The sequence below is a fragment of the Setaria viridis genome, chromosome 8 (assembly GCF_005286985.2).
Source record: "Setaria viridis chromosome 8, Setaria_viridis_v4.0, whole genome shotgun sequence".
In the NCBI taxonomy this organism is placed as follows: domain Eukaryota; kingdom Viridiplantae; phylum Streptophyta; class Magnoliopsida; order Poales; family Poaceae; genus Setaria; species Setaria viridis.
Genome location: NC_048270.2, coordinates 29,902,229 through 29,920,205, shown reverse-complemented (window position 1 = coordinate 29,920,205; position 17,977 = coordinate 29,902,229). Strand labels below are relative to the sequence as shown.

The window sequence follows — 17,977 nt, the reverse complement described above, 5'->3', positions numbered from 1 at the left end:
AGCTGGCCCGGGTGTCGGAGCTCGTCGCGTCCGAGGTCCCGGCCTCCAAGCTGACCGCCGCCGACGTGCAGCCGGAGCGCCAGGACGTCGGCGCTGAGGTCGAGGCCGCCGTGTTCGAGGAGTTGCTGATGGAGCTCGTCGCCGACCTCGGCAGCGGCTGATGCTGATCGATCGCCATGGCGGCGGCGCACGTCGTCTCGCGACCGAAGGGAGAACAGAGCAATGCTCTGCTTTTGCTCTGTTTTGGCTCGGCGCATGCACGATGTGATGGAAAACATTTTGTTTTCTTCTCCTTTTTTTCTTGGGTTTTGGTGGGTAGCTGCTGGTAGGTGGGCCCTACGGCTCCGTGTTTCCTTGGCATCCTGTCAAGTGCCAGGTGGAGGCTGTAAGACTAATCAAGTAATTAGCCGAAATAATAATAATATTAATTAATTATATTTATTATTAAAATTGGTGACTGTAGTAGTTGTTGTCTTTTGTGATGCTGGTATGGCTTTGGAACATTTGGAGGCTAAATTTCAGCATGCACAATGCTTAAACGCTAACAAGAGAGAATAAAAATATTGCATCTCTTTTTTTTCACCTTTATGTTGGTTTGGCACGTGGTTGCCGGTCGAAGAGGAACTTCTAAATTGACCACATCCTACTACTGAACTTAGATAAGTCCTTACAACACATGTGCATCTATCAAAAAGACTTTAGCCTCTATTCCTTCTTTGCTGGAAGAGCCCTCACGCTCCTCTAGCGCCACTTACTTCGTTCCCAGATAATTTTTTTTCCCGTTTTTGCGTTGTTGTGTATTCTAGTTGTGCATGTTCAAATTTCTCTCCTTCTTAATGAAAAATATGCTATGCACGTCTTAAAAAAAACTTCTCGCTCCATCCCTCCTTCAACTCCGCCGGTAGGGGCTCATATGTCCCTAGTTATACAATGAAGATAATTAATTATATAGAAAAAATACTAAAAAAGTATTGTCATAATAGATATTCTGAAAAAGCAACACAATATGTTGTTTCTTTTAAAAAATATTGATTTTTTTAAGTAGTATGTATGGGTAAGGATGGACTCCGTACAGGTGGAGTACAAGTACAACACCGCGAGACCACATACGAACGATATGGACTTTTCCGAGTAGTCTGGATAGTTAGATCATCATAAAATCCAATGATGTAATTCCTTCTCTTTTTGCTGATTAACATGCGAATTGAATTTTTAGACCCTCTCGGCGAACGTGTGTGGACTCTTCCAATAGTCTAGGCCGTTAGATAACCATAAAATACAACGGTGTAAATTCTTCTCTTTTTTCTGATTAATATGGGAATTTCTAAACCCTCTCGACGAACGTGTTTGCTTCTTTTAGATAGATGATATGATAAAGATAAAATGTGCTAGACTACTTCCGTTCTAGTGGGGACATCTTTAATTTTCTCAAAAAAAAGAGACATCGCTGTGCTAATTTTTTTCTTTGATAAAGAGGGTAAATGGTTTTGCCGTGTGTTGCTATATCAAGAGGGGTAGGGCACTAGGGCACGATAAATTCTTTAGAACAAAAAAAAAACCGTGCCTTCTACGCCTTTGTGCCTGTAACCCTATAAGAAAGCCCCGTTCAATTTATTTTTAAAAAATAAATAATGAAGCCCCACAGTTGTGGCTTGTGCGAGCAGCCAACGGGACACGTCACCTTATATTTCAGTTGCGAGCCAACCACCAGTAAGCAGCACCCCTCCCTAGCTAGCTCTTCCAAAGCCCTGTGATTGGGGTGGGCCGGACACGGACAGAGACCGGCGGACGATCGGTGGAGCCCCCGACGCGGGCCACAGCCGAGGAACACAGCGACGGGCATGTGCGCGCGCACGTAGGCGGGGTCCCGCGCCGCGGCAAGGCAAAGCCGGATATCCCGCGGCGCGCGTGCACCGGCGGCCCGGCGCGTACGTGCGCGTCCCATTCCGCCGCCGGTCATCATCAATTCCTTGCCGACGTGTGGCCGCTGCCACCGCGCGCACACCGGCGGCGCGCGACTCCAAAGACGATCCGCTCGGCGCGTCCGCGCTCGCTCGCGCGCGTGATCGAGGAGCGGGATGGACGGCGGCCGGCGGCGGTCTGCCGGCCATGGAGCTAGCCGTTCCACCGCGGCGCGTCAGGTCACGGGAGGCGCGCGCGGCAGGCGTCCGCCGCGCGCCGATCGACTCACGCACGGGGCCAAGCTAGGTCAAGTTCAATTGGTGTCGTACACGTCCACACATATCCACTGCGGAGTACCATATTTGTTTTTTTGAAAGATCGAGTATCGGGTCAAGCAATTAACCGCTGGTTATGGACCGATGCCTGCTTTGCACATACATTGAGCAGCAGGTCACGTGCGCGCAAATTCGGCTGGTTAACGGGTCCTCAAAACTTCATCGGGAGGAGCTTAGACACCAATTTTTTTTCCATTAATAGAATAAGCGTCCGTTTGCAACGGACATGACTCCCGCCAAAACAGCTCTAGCTCATCTAGAAAAGATTTTTTTAAAAAAGATTTTTTTGACCGAAATAAGTAGGTGAAATCCTAAGCTCGTTTTTTATAAAATTTTTATTCCAGACACCTTTAATTTGCTTTCACGGGAAGTCGAACCTGAGCTTAATGGATGCTACTCAGGTGCTCTAACTACTAGGCTAGAGGACCTTTCAGTCTAACTTATCTTATTAAAAAAATATTTTGGTAGAATGGCTTCTCCTCATCTTTGAAATGGATATAAGATGTCAAATATCCATAATACCCTTGTTTTCTTTCTCCTTTATTTTTTTATTTTTTCTTTCTATTTCTTTTTATTTCTCTTTCTCTTCCTTTTTTATCCCTTTCCTATCATTTTTACCTTCCTACTCTTCTTCCTTATCCATTCGACCATTATCCATTCGACCATTCCTACCTGCCCCTCAAGGCCGTCGCTCCCCCCGACTCACTGACAACGACACCCCTGCCTCCCCGCGCCATCTCCCTTCCAGTAACGCCAATAGCCTGTTGTATTGTGCTGGCCACGCTCCTCCACGATGTCGCTGCCCACCACGTGCTGGTGCCCTGACGTCCCTCCGCGCCTCCAATCCGCTCCACCCACCGCCACGTCGGGCTCCACCGGCGGTCGGTCTGTCCAGCTCTGACTCGTATCAGCGCACCTTTGTCCCGCACAGCTTTGCCCGTTGCTCCTCCACATTGCCGTCCGGCCCAAGCTAGCGCCACCACTAGCGGCACGCCAAATAAGTAGGGGAAGTGGCAATTTTGCTGTAATTCTGACCAACTTGAGGTGCAGTGTACCTGTAGATGTGGCTATGGGGATGGAGAAGCCAGCCACTATTTTTACCTTCTCCTGGCGTGTGAAAAGTAGGGAGTGCATTTTGGGTGGCTTCTCCCAGGTTTCGTCCATGAGCTATTTCATGGTAAACCCTTCAGCAGGGCTTAAGCCGCTCAAGAAGCTGGTGGATGCGCCCTGCCAAAGGGGGTCTAAGTGATGTGATTTTCTTGCTTTCTTTTGATTTTGTCCCACAAGTATTATTCAGGCCTATGTAAATATTCTTAAAAAACAAAAAAATGAAGGTCTTTGGGAACTCCACATTGTTCTTCTTTAAAGAAAAAAGAAACATACGGATTATATGTTACGAAGGTATTTCTCATGGTGGATCTTAAGACTCAAATAACCTTATCATGTTAGCCTATACAAAACTTTTATAGAAATTAATGGCCAAAGGCATGGATGTTTGTTTTCTATTGAGCACGTGCATCATGCGCTCCTCCCGGTATCATTGGATCAAGATTCGACAAACAAAAAAAATATCACAGCCCATGAGATCAGGTATGCCTATATATATGCTATATAATCTATCCCAAACAGGGAGCAGCCTGCACGCCAGTAGGAGCAGGAGTAGGGAGGAGTTGTGGGCCGGCCCCCGGGAACCAGATGCGCTGAGGTGGCCACGGGCCGGCGAGTGGCGCCAAAGAGATGTACTGCCGGCAACGCGGAGGCCACGAGCAGGCGCCGACGCGGCGAACGGACGTATTGCGTGGATGCATGCATGCACGGGATCATCAGATTCGGATGAATTGCTGGTCAGCTGTGAGAGTGGAAACACACGGTCACAGACTCACACAGATCCCGGGCCACGCCGCGCCGCTTTATCTGTCGCGAGGAAGAGGATGTCCTCATCGCGGTTTGTTTTTTTGTTTTTGGTTTTTGATGAAACCTCGTGGCGACAGAATTTCAATTCCTTTTTATGGCTGCGCCGGCAGGAGTTCAGAGCACCGAGGAGGAAAGAATGAACCCCTTTGGCTCGTGCACGTCCGTGGATCTGAGGTCCCAACAGATGAACCTATCTCTCTCCGTCCCGTGACCCGTCCAAAAAGAATGTAATTCTAATTTTTAGTCAAACAATTCTAAGTTTGCAAACTGAGCATAGCTCAATTGGTAAAGTTTATTGTGGTGGAATTAGCCCACTAGAATTCGAGTCCTCAACAGCGAGGCGCTAGTGTTGATCAAATTTATATTTTTTTTATAAATTATATTTTCATAATATATCTATTTTGTGTCATAAAAATTTATACTATTTTTTAAAATTTGATCAACTTGAGATAATTTGCAAAACTAAAATTGCGGCCTTTTTAGACAGAGAGGTAGGTGTCGAGGTGTGTCCACATGAATCTCGGTCAGTGAGCTAGACTGTCACACTATGGACAACACACGGCCACAGTTACTAGTCCACACCCGTCTGTCGGGTCTGATGGGTCACACCTTCCTTCCTAGCTTCTGACAATGCCACGCAGCCTTCGACTGCACATCATTGCTAGAGAACCAACCTTTCATACCGGTCAGTAACACCCTTCAGTATCGAGTACCTGATCGGTACCGCTTGTTCGGTATTAAATGCCACACCATTTAGTACTAGCCAAAATGCCCAGTACTAAATGGGCAATTTAGTACCGGTCGGTAGTACCAACCAGTACTAAACTACGAGACACGTCACGCTGTTGCGGATAGTAGTTTAGTACTGGTTGGTTTTACCAACCGGTACTAAATGGTTATTCTTTTTTATTTTCCTTTCATTTTAATTCATGGGCTGGTTAGTATTAGTATTAGTGTAGAATATCCGTTTGTGTATACTAGTAATATTACGCTAATACATATATTGATCTAGCATATAGTAAAGTTTACATATACGCGTGGATGCACATGGACTCTACTCGCCCGTCGGTGGCGCCGCGAGTAACCATAATGCAAGCTCCGTCCTGTACACTGATGATCTGGGATCCACGAAGATCTTCGATGATCCTGGCAGGTTTCCCTGCTTGGAAGGACATCATACACACGCCGTGGTCCAAGAGGGAGTCAACGACGTCGAATGAAGGGGAGGGGAGGCGCCGGCCCGTGGGGCTGTCGTGTCCATGCACGTTCGGCCAAAACCGGAGCGGCGCACGGCCGGATGGAGAACAGAAAGCGACGATGTGTTTAGTGTCTCTGCAGCTTCCTCGTCGTATCGTCTAATTCGGCCGGCTTTTGGTAGAAAGAGTGTCTTTGTACGACCGGCGGCGCCGCACACGTGCGTGGATGGACCATCTGTGCGGTCCGATAGGTCGTCGTTTTGCTGAGGCCAGGGCACTACTTGCTTTAATTTCTTGGTGTGTCCTGCCCATACATGCTGACAGCAGGCTGAGTGAATGTAGTGTCCCAGGGCCGGCATGGTGCTCGGGGCTTCCACGAAGGAAGGAAGAAGCTTCGCACACCGCCTGCCATTTCATGTCGCATGCATGGCGGATCTGTGCGGCTGTAGGCTTGCTGGATGCAGCCGCCGCGTTTGTCTTTTTGGCGCCGCAGGTTGCTGGATGCATGCAGCCGCCAGGGTTAATTAATAATATAATTCCTGGAGATGCCGGCAGTTCAAGTCTGCTACTCCGTACAAGTTAAAGCACAGCATTAGGGTCTCAATCTTTGCATTCAGCTGGATCGCGTCCAAACTAAACATTCACAAACCACAACTTGGGCGTCCAACGAAATGAGGATGATGAACTCCTCCTCCACCGCAGGTAGCCGCGCCATGAATATCAGCGTCACCTCGATCACCGAGGGAAGAGTACGAGCGAGAGAGAGACCTCGCGGCCTCATTCCTGATGCGCCGGCGCCTTTTGGATTCTTGCTGATGCTTGCCGGTGCTCGCTGTCGTCAAGTTTGCGGAGGATGGGACCTCGTCGTCCTCCTCAAGCCGCGGTCGGTTCGAAGAGGGAGTCACATGACTAGCTAGGCGTCGAATGAAGCATGGAACCAGGAAGCACTGCACCTCGTGTGGCTTTGTTGTCGTCTCCACATGCATGTCCGGCCAAACGGGAGCGGCGCACGGCCGGCCGGATCGGATTGGATTTCGATCCGGAAAGTGTTTGGGTATATCCACGTACTCAGCTAATTCGACGAAGAAAATGAACCATCCAATCTGCTGCCATTTTTCCCATCAAAATTAAAAGAAAAAAAAATCTGCTGCCACGATTAAAAGGATAAGGCCTAAATGAACAAACATGATTGGCCACCCCGCACGTACACCATCTCAATAGTATATCCGCCGGCGGATACAGCGAGGCAGCTTCGCTTTGGGCCTTTGGCCCTGGACGACAGTACCGCCCGGGTGAGCTGCAGTGTTTCCTTCCGTAGTTTACTACTGCGCGGCCGCGTACGTCCTCGTCGTCTGGCCCTGGTCATCGTCGTTCTTGTCGGGTGAGCTCTGCTGGCTGTCGGCGCCACATAAAGCCCATCGCACACGAACATGCATGCGCGCGGGAATAACGGACGAGGTGTAGCCGTACGTGTAGGAGATCAATGCAGATCGAGGCCTGTCGGAAGCTGACTGATTAAGATAGCACGTTTTAAATTTGTTAATGGGTCATGCATCTGGAGTTAATATAGATATCCCAATATCATTTTCATCGTTATTGGGAGAGTTGATTTTGCATTCTCCCAATAATCTCATCCCAATCCAACTACCGTAGTGGGAGAGTCACAACTCCTTCTTTATTTAGAAAGAGTTGACGTGAATTATTGGGTTGTCCTAATAATTATTGCAAAAAGTGAAAGGTAAAGGAAGACTTAGAGCACTATTTTCTTATCAATACAGTAGTTAGATTGGAAAAAGGAAACTATTGGAGATGCTTGGCACCACGTTGTTCGCACCAACCTTATGGAGGCCCCGACCACGACACAGCGACGAGCCTGTCAACGCTCGACAAGATTTTCGGATACTCTGTCCTAGTATTAGCTGATAAACAAAGCTACATGCGCTGCTCCCTTGTTTTTTTTGTTTACAAGGCGTATTTCGTTTGGTTACATGGATTTACTCAATATCTTTGTTCCTGTAATTCAAAAGCACGCTCTTTAAATAGACTTTTTCATGCAGAACCAATAACGTTACGAGCTGAATTGGGACTTTTTTCGGAATTCTAGAATAATAGAAACAAAATTTAACCTAGAGTTCTAATGTTGCCACAAGTTTAAAAATTATAACCATACTAGCAAGATCAATCTAGCAAGGATATATAGCACACTAGCATGACTAACGTCATCCTAAGCAAGTTTCACACTAGCCAAAAGAGAATTTGGTCAAATACATGCAAGAAACGAAATCGCTTAAAGAAAAAAACATAGAAATAAATACAGGAAATGTAAAGAGTCATGGTACAAATATATTGCATTTTTCTCTAGTATCGAGGAGTTGACGCTCCCATCCTCATAAGGAATGAATCATGCCGTTCTCATGATTCCCGTCGGGGTCGCAAGCGTGGCCCTCCGTGCTCCCTTATTGGCACGACACTTGTCGTCATCTATTGTGCTCCATCCGCAATGCCCACAATGGTTGTATGCCGCACCCTTCTCACCCTCCTTTTACACCTCAACCCTATTGTTGACTTCCCTGACCTCGCTATTGCCTCTATCCATCCGCAGTGGCAACAACAACCGCCTCGAGGTCTGGTGCGGCCATCAACAGTAGCACCAGTTGGCGAATCGAGCTCTAGCATGGCCGGATTGAGCTTCAGTAACACCATATCAAGCATTAGCTCCCTTCTCCCGCCTCCACCCAATTCCTTGACCTTAGCCGAGCTCACGCGTCGTTTGACTTTTCACCATGCAAGCGAGCCCACCTCAGCTTTGTTTTGGCGGGCGCGGGTGAGCTCATTTGCGGGGATGTGAAGGAGATGCGAGAGAGATGGGAGAAAAGAGAGAAAGGATGGACATGGAAGAAGGAGAGAGACCGATGTGCTGACCCTAACCATCAGGGTTGTTATCCAAAATATAGGTAGAGCACTATAGATACATTGTTGAAGAAGGCAACCTTTGTATACTTAAAATTTTCTCTCTCCTATACATAAAAGTATGTTTAAATCTCCAAATATATACATGGTGTTCGAGATGCTCTAATTGATTTAATCCAACAACTCATTTGTTTGATGGTATGCCTTAGTGACTCGTGAGTTTTTCATTGAAGAAAATGCTATGGGACCCTGTCCATTTGACCATTGAGCCTATACTTTGAGACCTACGGTAACAAATCCAGTACTCCTAAAACGTTTTGCAGGGGCGCCCCGTTTTTTCTAAGGGCGGGCGAAATTGCCACCCACACCTACAAAACGGGAGCCGTTACTGTAGCATCCGCCCCGCCCCTGGAGAACCATTTGCAGGGGCAGGTGACGGCATCACTCGCCCCCGGAAATGATCTTTCCTGGGATGGGTGACGCTGTCACCTGCCCTAGAAATCGCCCCCATTTCTAGGGGTGGTCCTGAAAATAGGTGACAAAATAGCTAGCTGAGCTTCTTCCTCCTCCCGACAGCACAGTCACTGCTCGGGGGAGGTACTGCCCAAAAATCAAAAAAGCGAAAAAGGTGGGGGGAAGCTTTTCAACTTTATTTCCTTGGAGTTGGATCTTATAGGAGGTAAGTTGATGCTTATTCCTTGTCTTTTTGAAGCTTATTGCATAGGTTTTAGGCTCAAATGGAGTTTCATATACCTCCAGATAGATCTAGATCTTCAAGGTGTGGATTAGCCATTTGGAGCTCCATTTACCTCAAACTTTTGGATGAATTTAGGTTATTTAGGAAGGAGAACAAGTTTATCTAATCATTTGGACTCAACTTTGATGTTTTAGCCTGATTCATGAATGATGAATTTCCTAGATCTATGTAGGAGAGAGAGAAGAAGATTTGGTTTCTTCTATATTGACAAATGCATGATATAATTTTCATTTTTTCCAAGATTTTGTGGGACAAAACAAGTTGACATGGGTGATGAATAATTGTTATTCATTTTTTCCAAGATTTCTATATTTTTATTTTTTTATTAGGAAATACTACATGTGTAATTATATATTTAGTACTTGTTTCTTTAACATTTATGATAGTTTAATCAAGTTGACATGGATGATATTTTCATTGGAAATAGTACATGTGTGTAATTATATATATATATATGTATATATATAGTGTTTTTATTAGGATAGAACAAGTTGACATGGATGATATTTTCACTTTGTGTAATTATTTTTGCTATTCACAGAGATGGATAGGACATGGATGTACCAAGCACGAAGAACGGACGCCTATTTCTGTGGAGAACTTAACAAATTCATTAAAGTTGTGGAGAATAATGCAATAGTCCAGAAGACAAAGATGGTGGGTTGTCCATGCAAAACCTGCAAAACATAGAAGTATTCAGCGAGACAACTACGATAAGATCGCATGTGATGGTTCGATGTTTCGTTGAAGACTACATGATCTGGACATATCATGGTGAGAAAGCACCCCCTCAGAATCCGCTTGACGGAATCATGGAAGATGTCGAGTTTGAAAGAATGTTTGATTCTTACGATTCTTTTGATGAGGGTGGTGGCGATGATGATGGTGGTGGCTGCAATGGTGATGATGGTGTTGACGAGGGTGGTGATGACAATGGCGGTTATGATAGTAGTGGCGATGATGAATTTGATGATAGTGATTTCCTGAGCCAGTTGTTGCGTCACACCAAAGCGGAACTATTGGTTGAAAGTGCAAAGGGGTTAGCAAACTTCGAGACAGTGAAGAAATCAGCGGAGGAGAATGTGTACAAGCGTTCAAAGGGATGTCCAAAACACTTGACCGTGCTTCGTTTCATACTTGAGCTGTTGATTCTAAAGGCTAAGCATGGCTGGTCCGACGGTAGTTTCAATGATCTGCTACGTATCTTGGCTTGGTTGCTTCCAAAGCCAAATAGAGTGCCTGCCAACACATATTGAGCACAGAAGCTTGTCAGTCCATTCACGATGGGTGTGGAAAGAATTCATGCATATCCAAACCATTGTATCTTGTACCGCGGGGATACTTTCAAAGGCTTGGACAAATGTCCTGTTTGTTCTGCAAGGCAGTACAAAAATAATTCCAGTTATTGTGATGATGACAAGCATGGTCCAACTGATGGGAATAAAAGGGAGAGGAAGGGTGCAAGGAATAGTGTAGCCACTATTGAGTCAGAAGACACTACTTTAGGCATTTCTGAGAAGTGGAGTAGAATTCCTGCCTTGATCATGTGGTACCTCCCTGTTGCCAATCACCTTAGGCATTTCTTCTCAAACTCAAAGGACGTTGAACTGATGTGATGGTGGGATCTAGATAAGCACAGGAAGGGTGACGAAAAGCTTCGACATCCATCTGATGCTCGCCAGTGGAAGATGTTCGATGAGTGGTATCCACAATTTGGAAACAATCTAAGAAATGTTCGATTTGCAGTAAGTACGGATGGAATAAATCCGTTCGGTGAAAGGACCAGCACTCATAGCACATGGCTAGTGATCTTGATGATGTACAACCTGCCAACATGGTTGTGCCAAAAGAGAAAGTACCTTTTGCTATCCATCCTTATACAAGGACCTAAGCATCCTGGCATCGATATAGATGTTTTTCTTGAGCCTTTGATGCAAGAGATGGAAACCTTATGGAAGAATGGTATCGACATTATTGATGGTTTTACACAGTGGGAATTTAATCTAAGAGACATTATCTTTGTCACCATCAATGATTACCAAGTGTTGTTTGTCTTGTTAAGACAGGTGAAAGGTAAGACAGGTTGCACGGTGTGCATTGGTGATACCATATGATCTTTCCTAGAAGGTTCTAAAAAGGTAGTTTACCTTGGGTACAGGCGCTTCTTGGTGGAAGGACACAATTTTTTTTGGCGACAAGCGTGACCTAGAATCTGCTTCAGAAAAATGAGATGGGCACTATGTTTTCAACATGGTCAGGACCATCCAGGTTTCTTATGGGAAGATGACAAAAGATGGGAAGAAGAGAAATATTGATAGCCACCTATCGATGGCGTGCCATTCAAGAAATTGTCGATCTCTGCAAGTACTTGCCGTATTGGCTGAACCTTGAGGTCCGCCATGCCATCCATAGTATACACCTGAAGAAGAATGTGTTTGGTAACACAATTGGTCTCTTCCTGGAGACATCAACCAAGACAAAGGATACCCTGAAGTCATGACATGACTTGGTAGCCATGAAGATAAAACAAGACCTTCACCCTATCGATAAGGGGAATGAAAGATATGAACTACCCCCAGCTAGCTACAACTTGACACTAGATGAGGAGAAGGCAATGTGCCAATCGTTACGGGGGATTGGAATACCAAGTCAATTCTCATCCAACATCAGGAAACTAGTCTCGATGAAATATCTCTCGCTATCTGGCTACAACTATCATGATTGTCATGTGATGCTGACGTTGTTCCTTCCAATTGCAATTAGAGCGATCAAGCATGTATACATGAAGATGGTTATCACTCGGTTGTGAAGATTGGCAGCTGGCCCGTCTAGCTAGGTCACGTCATGGCAAGGGTATGATATTAATAGATATCTATTTTATACTACCGCGAAGGATAATAAGACTGTGTCTCAGAACAGTGGTATCATCTTGAGGCCTTAGACGAGAGAACCGGCCAAAGTACCATATAGTATGGTGTCATAGATGATATATGGGAAGTCCACAATGGTTCCAATATATAGATCCCAGTCTTTCAATGCCGTTGGGTCAAACACCCAAAAGGTGTTGAAGTGGACGGCTATGGGCTCACAACTATTGACCTTAACAATGTTGGTTACATAGATGAACCCATGATACTTGCTTCATAGGTCGCACATGTTATGTATGTTGTTGATCCTGCAAAAAAGACAAAGCATGTTGTAGTCCCTGGAAAACAAGAAATCTTAGGAGTTGATGGTGTGGAAGACGTTGAAGAACAGAATCAGTAAAATGAAATGAACCTATTCACAGACCTACTACAGAAGATGATGATTTTAGAAGCAAGCACAAAGAAAGATGAAATACCCTGGGCATGCAAGGACAGAGAATCAAGAAATGTTACCACATAATAATATGTAGCTGGTTTGAGTCGATTTATCTCATGTAATATGTAGTTTGAATCAATTATCTCATGTAGTTTGAATCAATTACCTCATGTAATTGAATCAATTACCTAACAATTTTGAAGTTGGTATGTTTTTCATTTGAGATTGTTTAATACTCAAAAATGTTATTATAAGTTCTCTAGTTTTGAAATCTACAAATTTTATTTTTCAAAGGACTTCGGTTATAGAGAAGCACTATATGAAAATTGTAACACTCAATGAGGTCTAAATGTATATGATTATATATAAATAAATGAGCATATGCGTGACTATATGTTAATGTACAAGTATATGTGAATGTATGAGTATATGTGTGAGTACATGTGAATGTGTTTAGTGGATGTATTTTTTGAATACAAACTTTTTCATTTCATCTCGGATGAATAGAAACTTTATATCAAAATTGTCGAGCTCAACGAGATATTAAACTTTATAGTTAACAACTTTTGCATTTGAGATCATTTAATAGCTCAAAAATACATTATAGAAGAAAAACCAAAATGGAGAAATGATTCTCAAAGACGGGTGATGCCATCACCCGGCCTTGGAAATCGTTTCCAGCCATCACCCACCCATGGAAAGGATTTCCAGGGGCGGGTGATGGCGTCACTCGCTCCTACTAATGCCACCCTATATATTGTGATGCCCGCTGGGACTTGGCCAAAATTTCCTCCTCCCTTCCCCGCTCCAACGCTGCTCCCCTCCCCCATGGGCTCCGCCGCTGTAGCGCTTGCCCACACCACCTCCACCGTCGGGCTACAGCGCCGTGCCTCCTCCCCTCCTCCTGCGGCACCTTCCCGTCATGTTGCCTCCCCTTCCGCTGGCACGGCCGCACCTCCTCCCCTCCCCCGTGCTACCTTTCCACCGCTGGGTCGCAGCACGGGCTGCGCCTCCTCCCCTCCTCCCGCGGCTCCCGTACGTCGCGGCGCCTCACCGCGCCGCCGCCACCGCCGGGGCCGAGCAACCTCCTCCCTGAGCGCATCCTCCTCCTCGGTGGTTGGTTTGTCTTTTTATTTTTTTTTCATTTTATTTCAAGTAAATTCATTAAGGATATAGATGTTATCATATATATCATTTTTTGCTCAAGGATATAAATGTTATATGATAGGGATTGTGGTAGAAATTTAAAATTATTACCTTTTTTCTATTTTTATTCCATGCAATTGCAATACGGTAATAAATATGTTTTCATTAGTTATCACAATGTACATGTGATCTAAACCAACAATTGTAAACTTCTTCCATTATTTTGGACAATCTTTTATTCTTAGCATTTCATGAATTACGATGTTTTACAGCGTAATTACTATTGAAGTTGATGTTTGTGGAATAATGTATCTTATTAAAATTTTATTTGGATAGTTTGGGCTAACTATGGCAAGTGGAAGTTATTTTTGCTGTGGTGGTGGTGGCCGTGGAGGTGGCCACCGTGGTGGTGGTGGCCGTGGTGGTGGCGGCCGTGGAGACTACATGTTCGAGGAGCCGTTGTCTCGTCATCCAGGAATTCACTTTCTTAATGGCGTCTTTGACTTGCCACAAGGCGGTCGAAGCAAAGGATCAGTTCCCAACATGGTAATATTCTTTCCTTGTTGTAGTTAATTTTGATTACACATGAATAATTTCTAAATTTACTTACATACAATGTAGCTTATCAACCCTATTAGATGGCTCAAAGAAGTTGTCGAAGATATAGATGGTACTTCTCCTTTAGTGCAAACCAAGGTTGTTGGTGAACCTCATTTTAAAAGAGTACATATCTCTTTTCAAGTACCCGTTCGAGAAACAGATTTCACATCGATGTCACCAGGAGAGGCCATCCCGATGGTTTCAATTGTCGCATGGGGACAAGTAGCACCAAATAGGGTAACTTTTGAGAGAACCGTCGTGGAGGCCTACCTAGAGCAGCTTCAGGATCATGGGTACTTTGTGTCAGACTTGTCATATTTTCGAATAAAGCAGCTCGAGGAGGGAGAAAGCAATGTGATTGTGACTACTGAGAGGCTTTGTCGGCTTAATCAATATGACATGGTATGGAACATTCTTTTATCATTCTTTTAACTTTAGTTATGTTACATCTTTTAACTTTCATCACGTTATTATCACCTTTTAGATCTCTTTGGTACTACCAATGCGACAAGAAGCTTTCGTGCGATTCTGGCTCTCAAGTCTTGGATGTGTTACATTTGACTTACATGGGTGGAAACCCAATTTTCACTAGAGATTGGAAGTTCCAGGCTCATCTAACTTTCTACAGGCCACATCAGTTGACTTCTCCATTGTTCTAGATTTATGACAGTGTATGTGACCGTCCATGTGAAGCGAAGGAGAGTGCACTCATCCGTGCTCTAAGTTTTTTTGATGAAGTTTTAGGCTGGACGATTGGAGATCTTAACTATGTTCCATATCTAAGGAAGCGATCCGGAGTAGTATGAATATGTAACATGCATGGATGTACCCCTACCCTTTTCTTATGGATTTGAACTTGTTCTCCCTAAGACCTTAAGTAATGATGTACGGACTTGCACTATTGTCAGAACTGGTTATATTGTATTGTGGTATGGATGTACCCCTACTCTTTCCTTATTGATGTAGGAACTGGTTATATATATTATTTCATATACAGTGTTCTTTGAGTGTTGGATCTGAATAGGTTGATTGAGAACTACATTTTAAAAATTTTAGTGCAAAATTGGTACAAAATATAGTGTTCTTTACAGGGGCGTCACCCGCCCCTGAAGATAACATTTCCTGGGGTGGGTGATGGTGCCACCCGCCCCTGGAAAAGGCTTTACAGGGGCGATCCTTTTACCCACTCCTACAAATAGCTATTTGTAGCTGCAAAAGCTAGGAGCGGGTAGCGCGTCTAGCCCTGAAAATGTTGTTTCAACCGTCCCTGGAAACCGTTTTTTAGTAGTATCTTAAACTCAAAGTGCTGGCCAATCCCAATCATAGTCCGTGCTCCTTGTTGCCATTTTTGCTTCCTAATTCCTTCGAGTTCACCGAACACATGCAACCATACCTGAGGCTGTACACACACTGACATATAGGTAGCAGTTATCTCTAAGATTATAAATGCCATTATCTTAAAAAAAAAGATTATCCATGTCATTGATAGAAAATACCGAAAACCATTTACACCATGCATTGCTAGAATAGTTGTCCATATATAACTATATAAGGCATGAATTCTGTAAATAGCAGTGAGGGGTACGTTTTAAATCTTGTTTTGTAACATTTGATAAATCCACTGAAGACATTATGTTTTTATTACACCCGTAACAAATCTCCGCAACACATCAGTTGAAGGTTCCCATCCCACGCCATCCCGGCGAAGCCAGCAGCTTCTTCTCCTCACCCGGCACGCACAAAAGCAAATGCCATGGATGTCATCGCAGTAGCCGCCGGTGTTGCCCTTTTTGATGCAAAAGTTCTTGCACAACTCGCTGTAGCAGGCAAAGAAGGCTTGGGTTACGCAGTCTTTTGCTGAGGCCTCCATGCCTACATCCAAGCACACAAGTTTGCTTAGAGATAATATGCTCCGCTCGGAACAGCAGCTGCAGCAGCCACTACAGCCACTGCACGCAGCCAGCGGTTGCTAGGCAGCCGGACAGTACATCAACTTAGACAGAGGCTGGGCTGCTGCGGTAGCTCTTGGGCTCGCAGCCGAGCGGCTGGGCTGCTAACCGCAGCTGCAGCCGGTGAAAAGCTGCAGCAAGACACTAGGAGCTTTTGAATTAAATCTCAACAAATTAAAACTTACGGTAAGAGACTAGGAGCTTTTCTTGATGAACGACATGTTGCTATGGAGAGGAATTGTGTGCCAAAAGGGTTAACGTTTTCGGTAGTTATAAAGGCTGGCCTGCCCTATTTAATGTCCCAATTAGAATATTAGATATATATGCACATCTCAATATTGGATACTTATGCAATGTGATATGGTGCATTGCGTACTTTTCTATATCTACATCTATACATATTTTTAAATAATATCTACATCTATATTAATATCTGTGTATCTATCTATAATATATTAATTTATCACCCACTATAGCTAGCAACTATTGTTTTCTACCATGAGTGCGCCCCTATAACATCAGTGTAACTAAAAAAATATATTATATAAAATAAATCGCGGAGTAACCAAATAAACAACATACTTGAGCTTATTTACAGCACGGTAAATTAACTTAAACACCAGTAAATCCAGTACAACTCCAACAGAGCAGAGACGGTGAGTTTGTTGACACGCCAGAAGATAATTGACTCATACCTAGTTGAACCAAATGCTTGGTCTTCCGAACAATCGATAATAATCTCAATGGCCAATGCTTCAAATTCATGCTGGTAGAATAACTAAAAGCACGGTCGAGCATAGCTATCTGAATTGTACCCATGTAGAGCGATATGGATACGCAGATTATTCATTGTTTTACTTGTTCATTGCTTTACTTGTATTTTACTTTCACTACATTACTTGAATTACACTTGCACATATCACCACCTCAGAGTCCATCTTTTCTCTGACAAGGGATGGCTCATGGCTCACAATCCACAAAATCGATCGACATGAATTCAGTCCATGGCAAACAAACCAAGAAACTAATTCATTGTTTTACTTGTATTTTACTTTCACTAGATTACCTGAATTACGCTTGCGCAGTTAATCAAATCATTATTCTACTTCATACATTTCGTGCTACCCCGGTCCCGGAACAAAACCACCGCTACTGCGTCACGTCCCGCGAATTCCAACCGCCAGAGGACGCCCCACGACGCACACTTTGGTGCATATGCAGATATCCATCATGGTACTCATGCCGTATCCACAGTAGCCATTGTTGAAGCCTACTTTCAGGTCGATGCACTTGTGGCTACACATGTTGCTCGAGTCGTCATGCGTGCAGCTCACTACGGGACACAGGGTCTTTGCCGAGTGCCAGGGGCACTCGGCGAAGCTCAAAAACACTCAGCAAAGCGTTTGCCGTCACGCTCTGCTAGCAAACACTGATTTGCCGAGTGTATTTGCCGAGTGTTTTGTGTCGGGCACTCGGCAAAGACTTTGCCGAGTGCCCAGAAAACACTGGGCAGCCAATTTTTGAAAAAAAATAAAAAAAATCATCCTGCTCCACCACCACCACATCCTGCTCCACCGCCGCCACCACCTCCTGCTCTGCCAGCACCACCTCCCATGCCGCCACCACCGCCTGCTCCGCCACCACCACAGCACCACCGCCCATGCTGCCACCACCACCGACCACCACCAGCACAGCCCCACAGCCCTACGCCGCCGCGGATCTGTAGAGGGGACCGGCGCTGCCGGATCCACCGGAGAGGGGGGGGGGAGGGAGGGGAAGGGGAAACGAGATCTTTGCTCTCCCTCTCTCGGCCAGCCACCACCTCCACCACCACACTGGTTGAAGGGAGCCGCCGGTTGAAGGGATCCGGGGCGGAGGGGCGGGTGGCAGCCGAATCCGATCGGATCCGGGGAGGGGCGGGACGGGGCGGCGGAGATGGAGTGGAGGGGGTCGGGGCAGCGCCGG

At 45.1% G+C, this 17,977-nt stretch overlaps 1 pseudogene; it reads left to right on the top strand.

Moving 5' to 3' along the window:
* The first annotated feature begins 9,826 nt into the window (after positions 1 to 9,826).
* The window catches only part of LOC140220276 (uncharacterized), a 31,193-nt pseudogene continuing 23,042 nt past the window's right edge, over positions 9,827 to 17,977 (top strand).